General features: G+C 43.9%; 1 protein-coding gene across 1 annotated transcript in view; it reads left to right on the forward strand.

Moving 5' to 3' along the window:
- ROCK2 (Rho associated coiled-coil containing protein kinase 2) overlaps positions 1 to 1,781 on the forward strand; it is a 113,656-nt gene extending 111,875 nt beyond the window's left edge. Inside the window, exon 34 of the mRNA XM_056856236.1 lies at positions 1,529 to 1,781. The gene's annotated coding sequence lies outside the window, so the exon portion shown is untranslated. The remainder of the gene's footprint in view (positions 1 to 1,528) is intronic.
- Positions 1,782 to 11,243: the final 9,462 nt, after the last annotated feature.

Below are 11,243 nucleotides of genomic sequence, written 5' to 3' on the forward strand. Positions count from 1 at the left end.
TACTGTATGTGTGTTTGTGTATGTGTATATATGTATATTGTATTGTACTGTAATGCTGCAAGAAGTTTTAAAAAAACTTTCCACTTTATTTTTATACATATTAATCATATACCATTCACTGCAGTTGCAACTATGCACTTGTATAAAGCCATATTTTTGAAGTTCATATCATTGATTCATGTATATTGAAGGCTGCATGTCGGCACTCAGCAGATTAAGTATAATAAGGGTTCCAAGCAGATGCTCATTTCATTTATTTTTTTGCGGGCAAGCCCTGTTTTACTGGTTTTTGAATGCCTTAAATTAATTTTGTTCCCTTTAAAGTCTATGCCCATTATAGATATTTAAGAGAGAGAGAAATTAGAGGTTTACCAGCTCTTAGAATGCGATTTTGCTTTGTTACAGAAAAATATAGTGCACTATGTTTACATATAATAGTTTATATCAATGTCAGTTTATTCTGAATGTATATTGAAAGGTTTGGAAGAGGAGGAGGGGGTCAAATACTGATTTTCAGAAACAATGAACTGGTAGTATTAGAACTAATATATAGCTTTCATACATAGGCATAGCTTTTCCATTGAACCCTTTTTACACACCTCGATATTAGCCAATAACTTTATATGCCCCTAACTGAGTGCTACCAAACATCACTTGCCTCCCCTTCCTCATAACTATCAAGGTATTTTTATTTCTGGGGGGAAAATAAGTTTTTACATTCTTACTGCACAATAGCTAAGGACAGTCACAAACTCCTTAATGGCTGAAACATACTGTAGATGCATTTTAAACTTTTTTTTAAAAAAAAAACTGTTCTCTTAGCGCATAGGAATAGGAAGATAATTTCAGTTGTGTGTTTTTGAGAACATAGCTGGGAAAGAAAAGGCCTTGGAAGCACTTAAATCTGATTTTTAAAAACTGTATAAAATATAATTTGGGAGCCATGTCCATAATTTATCCCAGAAAAATGCATGTTTTATACAACTACGGTATGCTATGTTAAACATGTTAGCAGTAAAAGACATGTTGTAGCCTCCTCCTCGGTCTCTTTTTTAATGTATACATATATATGCATATGTTGTATGTGATAGTATGGTAATGAAATATAGAATTTCAATGAAGGAAATAAGACATTTCACTAGATTTGTGTTCTTTAGTAACAGAAATTAGGTATTTTGAAGAAGAGAACCAGGACTTGTGTTAACATCACAGCTATAAAAATTAGACTTGGGCTCTCCCTAGAGTCCCATAGGGAACAATTCACCAATTAGGACTCCTTTGTGATTCCCGTTTGCTTCAGCAGGAGTAAGATACAACAGGTTTAAGTTCACAGCATGCTGGGATCCATTCCCATGCTTAACCCCATTGATATTAATAAAAACGGAGAAGGTCCTGGTAGACAGGACCTATAAGCACCTCTTTCCACTAGTACACTGACACTTACCAACTGTATAGTCAATTATATAATTTATGCACATTTTTAAAGCCGTGCATTCCATAATTTAAACTATACTTTTTATCATTTCAGTTATCCTTGAAGCCCCAATGCGCACCAAAGGATTGCTTTATCACTTTGCCTGCTTTGCTTTGAACAGCCAGAGTACAGCATATTTTTAAAAATATGCATATTTTGCATACAAAAACTTGTTTTCAAGTATATGTACAATAAAAACTGTTTCCATTCACTGAAGGCATACATATTTTATATATAAATTGTTAATTGTGAGAAGTTCTGAATTGGAAAATATATATATATTTTTAAATAAACTTATTTGAATAAGATAAAATTATTTCTGATGTTGGCAAGTTGATGCTTAATTTTTTAAAAGTTAAGTATGTGTGTAAATAACTTACAAAGCCAAATGACAAAAAGATAGCACTCACCATGATTACGGAGAAAATACATGTAGCTTAACGTGGGCAAGTTTTCTAGTAACAAAGATGTTGCTTATCTTTAAAAGACTCTCAAGTACTATAGTGTCTTCTAATGGTCCTTTTGTTGGAGCATGAAGGAATCTGATCAACAGTGACCTCGGTTAAAAGGTATATTATACAATACTTGGTTGTTTGCAAGAGGAATGAAACATGATTCTAGTGTGGTCCAAGGAATCAGCCTTGCAACATCACTCTCTGTCAACTGCTCTCCATGCAGTTGACACCTATACGATTGAGAGGACTCTGAAGGAAAACAGTTAAAGAACGATCAGCTCTTTGCAATGTCACTTACGTGAACACCATTGAATACATGGACATTTTAAAAGACAAATGGGGGCCCGCGAAACTCGTGGGAGAGGGGAGGAATCCCATCTCCCCACCCCCATCGCCACTGCCACTGATTCCGGGCCCAGCGAGGCTCCCAGCCTCTGCGGTGAAGCCTGCTGCAGCTTCCCTCCCCCCTGACTTCCTTCCCCCCAATCACCATCAATTCTGGGCCCGGCAAGGGTCCTAGCCTCTCCTGCAAAGCCTGCTACAGCTTTTTTTACCCCCCCCCCCACTTGCCATCGCTGCTGTCACCACCACTTCCGGGGCCAGCAAGGTGCAGAGCCAGCTGCAGCTTCCTCTACCCCCCCCCCCCAGCTTCCTCCTTCCAGGGCCATTGAGGAGATAGGTGGTGCTCAATACAGCCCTTCTCCATGTGAAAGCAATCTCAGGGAGTTAATTGTCACACCACACTAAATAATGAGCACCTGGTGGTGGGGAAATAAATTTAGTTCTCTGCTGAGGGAGGGCGGAGCTTCAGATAAGGAGCGAGAGACTGAGAAGAAGCATCTGGAGAACCAGGACGGGCTGCCAGAAAGAGGACACGACTTCCCACTCTGAGGGAAGGCCATCTTGCAGCTTGGGTTATTCTCACCTGTTGTTCGGGGAGGCAGGAGTGAATTTTTCTAATAGCCTGTCTCCTGTGGGCGGGAATAGCCCAAGACCACACTTTTTTTCCTGCCTCGCGTGGGGAGCACACATATTGGTAGAGCTCCGCTCTTTCCTTAACTTAGGCTAGCTTAGAAATTAGTTATTGTTGCTATTATTGTTCCTATTTCTGTGTTCTTCAATTCTATCTATCTTTAAAAAAAAAAAAGAACCTTTCTGTCCTTTTCTCCTAAGGCTATTAGGTAGTTGTTAAGTCGTTAAAAATGCAAGCCCTGGCTGCATTAGGAACGGCTGCTTTAGGCGGCCAGGAGGAGGATAGTTTTCTGTTGGAGGATCATGATCGTTCCCTGCGTTCGCTAGCAGCTGCCGCCGCCTTATCTGATTCACCCTCCGTTGGCCGCCCCGGCGTTCCTTCAGAGAGGCAAGGGGCGCCCGTCGTCCAACCTGAAGAACGGGCCCCTCACAAGAAAGCCTCAAAAAAGAGGCAAAATGAAGGGCGCCACAGAAAGGGCGCGAAAAAGCCTCAGTCCTCCAGAGCTGACTCTGGCGCCGCTGCAGCAGCTTGTGGCGGTCTCCCCACCTCCGTGGTTACGGAGGGAGAACCGCACACCAGTAGCTCTTGTCCCTGTTTGAAGACTGCCATTGGTAAGGTGTCCTTTCCCCCGGGTGACCCAGAGGGAGGGCAACCGGCAGCGGGGGGACAGGCGGCAACGTTAGAACAAGTGGCGGCCATGATTGCACAGGCTCTTGCCGCCCAAAATCAGCCCCACTCTCCCTCAACTTCTGCAAGTTCCCCAGGAATAATCAGTGGGAGAGAACCCTGCTGCAGCCATGCAGAGGGCATAGGACCCTGGCTAACCAAGGCAGCAATGAAATGTAATTACAATCAAAATCCACTTAATGTGATGCAGGATCATGCCTCAGAGTACTCATCTGAAGGCAGTGACAGGAGGGAGAATGTTCTGATACTGAACTCACAATGGTTGAAGGGAATATCCCACGTTTATTTTCTACGGAGGATTATCAGCCCCTCCTTTCTAAGGCTCTCTCTGCCCTGGAGCTTAATGATGAAGCCGAGACTGTGGAGGAATCTAAACCACAAGTCTGGCCAAAGGGCACTAAATATTATTTTCCAAGGATAAATCAACAAATTAAAACTGTTCCCCTTCCAGCCTATTTCAGGCAGGTGATACAAACTGAATGGGATAAACCCACCATTAACAGACAGTTCCCTGCTGTTACTAAAAAGCTGTACCGTATGTCTTCTGCTGCTATGGAACTTTTCAAGTTACCAGTCGTGGATGCCCCTGTGGCGGCTCTACAGTCCCCTGAACTCCCTGCAGAGGAGGGCATGGGAAGCATAAAGGACTCCTTAGATCGTAAGATGGAATTCTCGTCCAGAAAGGTGCATGAAGCTGCTACCTTAACCTTGCAAGCCAATACCACGGCAGCAATCATTGCACAGGCCTCACATGCTTGGGCTAAGAAATTATCTCAACTCCTCATGGGGGCGGACCCAAGAGTGGCAGATGGGGTGGATAGAATCCTTAAGGCATCTGCCTTCCTGGCTGATGCATCCTTGGACGCTCTCTCATTTTCAGCTAGAGCTGTCGCTTCAAATTCTGCCATACGCAGGGCTCTCTGGCTAAGGGCTTGGCCTTTTGACATCAAGGCAAAGACCCCTTTACTTGCCTACCCACTGCAAGGAGGTAAATTCTTTGGTGAGAGGTTAGATAACATGTTAGTAGAGACAAGGGACAAAAAACGCATCATGCCAAAACCTCATAGAAAGGATTACCGACCTTTTCAGCAGTCCTTTTGTTCCAATCATGCCCTGCCAAGATTTAGACAGAACCAAAGACGCCCCTCCTGGTCAGGCAACTGCCAATCTTTTCGACGACCTGGCCGCTTTTCACATCCCTTCACAAACCAGAACCAACAATTTAGAGGGGACAAAGGGGACAAATTCCCCAAATCAGGCAAGCAGTGACACCATCACTGCGCCTGTGGGAGGAAGATTGCAGCTGTTTCTCCCACAGTGGAGGCTCTCACAACCAGATGCCTGGGTGCTGCAAGTGGTGGAACAGGGATACCAAATAGAACTAAAGACCACCCCAAAGGATCACTTTGTTCCATCTCCGACATCCCACTCCACTGCAAAACACTTAAGGACCATCAGTGCCATTACCCACCTGCAACAAATAGGCGCAGTAGAAAGTGTCCTGCCAGAGGAACACCGAGTCGGTATTTACTCAATATTTTTCACAGTCCCCAAAAAGAACGGGAACTGGAGGACAATATTGAACTTGAAGTACCTCAACAGGTTTGTGCAGACCAGGCGCTTCAGGATGGAGACCCTCGCATCCATCATAGAGGCCTTACAACACGGTGCATATATGACCTCCATAGATCTACAGGAGGCAATACCTGCACATCTTGATCCTCCAAGATCATCGAAAATACCTGAGATTTGCCTACATGGGCCATCATCTTCAATTCAGGGCACTCCCTTTTGGTCTGGGACCCGCCCCCAGGGTCTTCACAAAGGTACTAGTGACCCTGGTGGCGGAACTCAGAAAGGAGGGAATACAATTGCATCCCTATCTGGACGATCTACTGATTTTCGCCCAGTCCCGACAGCAGTCATCTGCTCACACACTCAGGGTGATGCAAATCCTGGAGGAACACGGATACATCATAAATCGGGAAGAGTCAACTTGTTCCAATGTAACACATTCGTCACTTAGGTGCAATTGTAGATACCACCCTCGATCTACTCATCCTTCCAGAGGACAAGGTAGTCAAAATATCCAGCATGGCAAAAAACATCGCCAAGGCCCGACAGACACGACTGATGACTTTGGCACGTCTACAAGGACTTATGGTCTCCTGTATCCCTGCTGTGCGATGGGCACGTTTTCACTCCAGGCCTCTGCAGTGGATACTCCGACCCTATCAGCAGCTCATAGCTCACAAGAAAGACAGAGCGGTGACGGTGTCACTTCCAGTCCGGAAAAGTCTTTTCTGGTGGACTCAACACTCCAACCTCCAAAAAGGACTTCTGTTCATCCTCCCGCAACCTGTGCAGGTGTTCACGGACGCTTCATTGGAAGGTTGGGGAGCCACAACAGAAGGACGCATCGTTCAGGGATCTTGGTCTCCAGAGGAAAAAAGACCTGCTAGAGCTCAGGGCAGTCTACCTGGCGCTCAGACACTTCCATCACATTGTCTCCAACAAATCTGTCCTCATCAGAACGGACAATGTAGCAACAAAGGCCCACCTAAACAAACAGGGTGGGTCCAGGTCATCCAAGCTACATCAGGAAGCCAGCAAGATTCTTTCCTGGGCAGAGAGAAATCGCCTAATCATCAAAGCCGAACATATCCAGGGAACACTGAATGTCGAAGCAGACTAGTTGAGCCGTCGCTCCATCAACAAAGCAGAATGGTCCCTATGTCCACAGGTGTTCAAAATGATTCAGTGCAAGTTTGGCCCTCTACAAGTGGACATGGTTGACTCGCACCAGAACAGTCAACTCCCTCGCTTCTACTCCCGTTACTTCCAGCCGCAGGCGGAGCAAACAGATGCCCTGCTGGCACCCTGGCCATCGGGAACGCTCTACGCCTTCCCTCCTCTGCCCATCCTACCGAGAGTCCTCAGAAATATCCTGGAACAGAAGGCTGCAGTACTACTGATAGCACCGGACTGGCCAAGAAGACCCTGGTACGCGGCACTGACGGCAATGTCAGTTCAGGAGCCTTGGAGACTTCCTTGTCCCTCCAACCTTCTACAACAGGGACCCATTGTGCACCCCAGCCCTGGCTGGTACAAGCTAACCGCATGGGTTTTGAGAGGCAACATCTAGTGGACATGGGTTTAAATGAACAAGTCATCGCTACTATATTAGAAGACAGAAAATCATCGACCAGGCAAATTTATGACTACACATGGAAAGCGTTTGTCCAATGGTGTAGACGGAAAAACATGGACCCTGTGGCTATCGACCTTCCACAGCTACTCTACTTCCTGCAGGAAGGGGCAAATCAACGACTACGTCCAGCCACGCTTCGCAAACAGGTGGCTGCTATATCCACAGTGATTCCTCTAATGGAAGGCATCCCCATTTCAGGTCATCCTCAAGTTAAGGCCTTCCTTAAGGGAGTCACTCAGTCAAATCCACCAGTAGTCCATAGATTTCCTACCTGGCGCCTTAATGTGGTACCTGCAGCTTTAGCAAGGCATCCGTTTGAGCCCTTGAAGGACATTCCCCTCCGTTTTCTCTCCATGAAGGTTATCTTCCTCACAGCCCTAACTTCAGCCAGGAGGATATCAGAGTTAGGGGCGCTATCCATTTGCAAGGATCTCTGTGTCTTTCACAGGGATAAGGTGGTGCTTCGCCCAGATCCCACCTTTGTTCCCTAAGTGAACACACTATTTCACAGGCAGCAAGAGCTCCATCTTCCAGCCTTTTCTGCTAATCCCATTACCACCAAGCAAAGGGAGTGGCACTCACTGGATGTACGTAGGGCTATAGGGACGTACATCAATAGAACAGCACCATTTAGGGAGTCCGAATATCTATTCATTTCCATATCAGCTCCAAATAAAGGTCGCAAAATGTCTCGTCCCTCCATAGGTAGGGCGGTTAAGCAGTGCATTGTAGAGGCCTACAACGCATCTAGGCTACCGGTTCCAGAAGGAATTACTGCCCATTCAGTTAGGAGCACGGCCACCACAGTGGCCTACAATAACAAAGCATCCATAGACGAGATCTGTAAAGCGGCCACTTGGTCATCAATTTTCACCTTCGTACAGCATTATAAAATTAACACCCTCGCTTCCGCTGATGCGAGTTTTGGTAGAAAGTTACTACAGCATGCCGTCAAAGTGGAAGATCAAATCCCACCCAGGAACTAGCTCTTCGATGTCCCAAGCTGCAAGATGGCCTTCCCTCAGAGCGGGAACAGAGCCTTGTTTACTCACCGAGAAGGTTCCTTCCGCTCTGAGGTAGAAGGCCATCTTGCCCACCCAAACAGTTACAGGGTGGCACGCTTACCTGGGAAGTAATAATGTCCAAGTCAGTTATTGACACAGAATTTCTCTTGTTCAGTTACTTACCTCAGTTCAGTACCTCGTTATTACTGTTATTACTGTTATCATCTGTGTTACCTGTTTTCATAACTCCTGTCTCAAGAAGCTTGTTTATAGTCAAGTGGAGTCTTGGGCTATTTCCGCCCACAGGAGAGAGGCTACTAGAAAAATTAACTCCTGCCTCCCCGAACAACAGGCGAGAATAACCCAAGCTGCAAGATGGCCTTCTACCTCAGAGCGGAAGGAACCTTCTCGGTGAGTAAACAAGGCTCCGTTCCCATCCTCGTAAGATTATTTTGCCTGGATAAAAGGTTATTTTGGTTTAAGACTACTTAGCCTAGATAAAAGGGTATATTTTGTTTTGTCAAATAAAGACTGCATACCTTGTTTTCCCCAATACCTGCCTGTTGGAATCAGTTTGTTTTTCTAAATCATGGGTAATACACATGGCCAGGCCACCTCCTCCCCTCCCCCACTTACGTAAAAGCCTAGAGTGACCCCAGGCACCCACTACTGCAGAAATGCAGGCTAGGAGCCACTGCTGGTGTCTGCTGCCGACACAGCCAGGACCGACTGTATTCCATGGCGACAGCTGAAGACTGTTTGCACATGTGCAGACAACACTCTTGTTAATTTCAGATTTTTCTGCAGACCCAGGGAGTTCCGAGTCTGAAGAAAAATCTGTTTGGGGTGAGAGTGCCCCCTATCAGTAGATTTAAGTATCCGCAGTCAGGGACTCACTTCATAATTAGATATATAGATAACACTGCTGACTAGGCTGAGACTGTCACTACCACAGTTTAGAGAGCCACGGCTAATTTCCCTTTCATTGTAGAAAATTTGATTTAGGGTATTTTTTAAACTGAAGAGTCCTTGATAAGTACTGTTCTTGTTTACTTTGTTTTAAGAATGCCCAGTTATTCTCTGTAACCCAAGCTTTAAAGCAGACTTGTCCAAACTGCAGCCCAGGACGGCTATGAATGCAGCCCAACACAAAATCGTAAACATACTTAAAACATTATGAATCAGCTATCGTTAGTGTTAGTGAATTTTATGTGCGGCCCAAGACAATTCTTCCAATGTGGCCCACGTAACAAAAGCTGCACTGGATCAAACCAATAAGCCACTTAGTTTCACACAGTGGCCAACATAAGATTCAGGCAGGTGGTTTAATGGATTAAAAGTTGGTTAAATGACAAAAAAGCAGAATAAACGGACAGTTCTCTCAATGGAAGGAAGTGACCAATGGGGTCCTACAAGGATCGGTGTTATTTAATTTATTCACAAATGATTCAAAATTGAGGGCGAGCAGTGTTGCAACCATGTTTGCAGGTGATACCAAATTACTTAGGATGGTAAAAACCACAGAGGATAGTGAAGAATTAGAGGAGAGTCTCTCTAAATTGGGTAACAATGTGGCACATGTTGTTCAATACCGCTAAGTGTAAGGTGATGCACATTAGAACAAAAATGCTAACTTCAAAAATGCTGATGGATCTGGACAGATTTGAAGAGATCAGGGTGGGTGGGTTGTAGAAGCAAGTTTGATGAAAATCTGACTCATTGTGCAACAGCAGTAAAAAAAGGTAGACACCATGCTGTGAATTTTAGTAAAGTGATTGAAAAAAGTGCCAATACTGTAACATCCTTGGATAGAAATCTACAATTGCTGCTTGTTTGGAATACTGTGTGTGGTTCTGGTTGCTGTATCTCGAAAAAGGTATTACAGAGCTGTAAAAAATACAGAAGAGGTCAACCAAGATGATTATGGGGCTGGAGTATTTTTTATGAGGAAAGGGTAAAGAGTATGGAAGTTTTCAGTCTACAAAAGAGATGCCTGTTGGTGAAAGTTTATAAAATTATGCATAGGGTGGATAGAGGGAGTTTTTTCTTCCTCTCCCATAATACTAGAACTCAGGGGCACCCAGTGAAGTTGATGGGCAAATAGGTTTGTGCCTCCTTTAAATAATTCTTTATGTTGTATTTTCCCATTGGGTCAATCTATTGCTGCCTGTTAAATATCCTTTCTTTCAAGAATTTCAGGATGTAAACAGACTTCTCTTGAAAATAACATAGGAAATCCTGTGAAGTAGACTTGGCTGACTAACTTGTCCAACCACCGTGAAGTAAATTTGTTAGAGTATATTTTGTCAATATAGTACAACCAAACATATAAATAAACCAAACATTTCATATAAAACTTTAATTTCATTCCATGGATTCCTAAAGATACAGAATTTCATGACTGACTTCAAAAGGTTATAAATGCATTTTATGAAAGTGCAATGAAAATGTCTTCCTGTCATTATTCAGTTACTTTCAGTGGAGTAGCTAAAAGTAGTTCTGACCATGAAGTTTTTGTTCTTCAGTGGCTTGGCCTTTTTCTCATGGAACAGATTCCTGCTTGGATTTCGTATTTAAAAGTTCCACATGTCCAGTCCAAACAGTGGCTTTCTAACATCGGTACTGGGACTGCTGTTCATAGGGTGTGCTGCTGGATGCAAGAACTAAATTTATGTTGGCTTCAGAAGCAGGAAGGTTTTTGCATCAAACCTGTATTAGACTATACTTGATGTTTCAACAGAGCCCTTGTGCCAAAATTGTGTTTAAAGAGTCTTAGTCTCTGTTAACAGGTGAAGTAAAAGTCCAAATAAATGTTCAATAAAACTCTAGCCCAGTCCAGAGAAAGGCAGGCTATCCTCCTAAGTCCTATTTACTTCAGTAAGAAATAAGCTCTGCTAACTTCTGGCAGTTTGGAGCCATTGATTTAACAATTGGGTAGAACAAGGACCTTCCTACTCAAAATATTGTAATGGGCTTGGAAGTCCCTTCTATACAGCATGCATTGGTCTGCCATGATTTAATTGTGCTTTAATTTTCTGAACTGTGACACACGAAAGGCATCTGAAATATCTGCAGATGCTGTAGCCTTGGCATACTTTGCAATAGGTCTTGCTGTATGGTAGAAGATATGCTCATACCTTGGCCCAAGTGTGTAGACAAAAGATCATTCAGGAATGAAGAGTTCTGAAAAGTTGATTGGGCACATATTCCAGTAAATAAGAATAAAAAATGGTACGTGGGTAGAATCCAAATATGAACATTATTTAGAAGAACCACATAGGAAGCATGTGCATATTTCAAAAGTCTTTTGGAGTTGTTAATATAATGGCGTTCCATTTTCCCTGTATAAACATCAATAGTTTCCTATTAACCGGAATGTCAATTTCCTGTGAGCTTAATACTTTCAGTCCTAATTATAGGCCTTTACGTTGGCTTCATC

This window comes from Euleptes europaea, chromosome 10 (genome assembly GCF_029931775.1).
Source record: "Euleptes europaea isolate rEulEur1 chromosome 10, rEulEur1.hap1, whole genome shotgun sequence".
In the NCBI taxonomy this organism is placed as follows: Eukaryota; Metazoa; Chordata; class Lepidosauria; order Squamata; family Sphaerodactylidae; genus Euleptes; species Euleptes europaea.